Here is a 1,934-nt window from a genome sequence, read left to right as displayed (position 1 = left end):
ATTGGCATTTTAAGCCTTTTAGGTTACAATTCCTCCTGAGGTGGTTAAGGCATCTCCAGTTACACAGACACCCCCAACCCACAGGCACACACCATTTATCATTATTAGTGTGCATTGTGGAAGCCCATTGGATATACTGTAAATACTATGTGTTTGTGTTGACGTAACTGTTTTATGTCATGAGAGCTGGTTTTATTGTAACAGTTTTACATTCACAAACATTTGTAGTGTGCATGTATGATTAATGGCCTTGAATGGTAGAGCATATACAACTACAAACAAGGATACAATTTTGCATTATATAAAGTGTGTGTGTGTGTGTGTGTGTGTGTGTGTGTGTGTGTGTGTGTGTGTGTGTGTGTGTGTGTGTGTGTGTGTGTGTGTGTGTGTGTGTGTGTGTGTGTGTCTGTGCGTGCATGTGTGTCAGACTCTCAGGACCCAAGCTTCTTGGGGTGTGTGTTCTCCCAATGGCTAGCTGTGTGGGTGTGCTATTGATTAGGCAAGGGTGTAATTGGGCCAGTCTATGGGCTGTCATGTCCAGGCTGATTGTTCTGTATTGGTGGTTTTCTGCCATTATCAGAGCCCATCTCCAAGCCTGATCCTCTTTCGTCTTTTACAACCATCTGTATATCCATCGATCCAGTCTGTTTGTGGTATCCGTCTATCCATCAATTCTGAGGACTAACATCGAGCTATAGCCAGTGTTATACTTTTATGAAGCAGAGAATTGTGACCTGAATTTTGCTATTAGCACCGAAGAAGGAGGTGAGATATCAAAAGCGGAAAAGGTATATAGGAACATTTTGCTATAGTGGGTAATGATGGGTCAGAGTGTTGGAGAGGCAGCAGAGCAATGGCGACCCCAGTCGACTAATCGAGGAACTGCAGCTAAATTTACCTCGGCTTAGAAAAAAATAAATAAAAAAATCTGGATTCTGTGGAGAAAACTGTTCATATTTGTATGCTAATGTAAAAAATATATTCTTTCTCCATCACTACATCCATCTTAGAGTGAGAGTACTTCCAGAACAATACTGCCAAACTAAGTAAGCCTATACTACACATCAACTGGTGGTCTATCCACTACCTACTGTCCTGTACTGGACTTACATTATAATGTGTACTAGAGTAATAACTAGTATCCCATAATAGCAAACACCACAGCTGGGCTCATTTGTATCTGCATAATACTACAAACTGAGATGATTATTTTACGAAATAGTACACCATGCACATTTGATCTACAGTAGTTAACAGTTAACAGTTAACACTCTAACAGGAATTGTGTACTAGCACTTTATCTTTTACTCTGTTTACACTTGAACAGTACCACAGATTGGCCAACATACTGTAGCTACACCATTAGATAGGCCCAACATTACTTCTTTTTCATCCTCCGGCTGCTCCCGTTAAGGGTCACTACAGCGGAATAAACCTTCATATCTCCATACCACCCTGTCCTCTACATCTGCCTTTTTCAAATTAACTAATTGCATGTCTTAGGCCCAACATTACTAATCATGTATAATACATTGGAAATATTATTAGACAAAACTAATGTATAATTAGGGTGAAGTGACTGAGCTACATGGTATACAATACCACCATGAGATATAATGTTTCTAGATTAATGTGTTAATTTGAATTACAACGGACTACTGCAGAGCTGTAGGTGAATTACTGTGTTGGTGTGCAAAACAGCGGTAATAAATAAAACTACACAACAAAATGCCAACGTTATGCAGTATTATTGAAACGTACTCATAAAACCCAATGGTTTTTGTCCTGGATGGTGGAAAAGGAAAAAGAAACGTGAGAGCAACAAGTTGTAAGGAGCTCACATGAAGCTGAAAGCATGGTGCAGGTTAAACAAGCGGGTTATTGTTTAGACAGCGTGCTGAAGCGATTTAGGGCGGTGGTGGTAGACAGAGGGC

This window comes from Silurus aristotelis (assembly GCF_946808225.1).
Source record: "Silurus aristotelis genome assembly, chromosome: 5".
Lineage (NCBI taxonomy): Eukaryota > Metazoa > Chordata > Actinopteri > Siluriformes > Siluridae > Silurus > Silurus aristotelis.
This window is presented reverse-complemented; position numbering follows the sequence as displayed.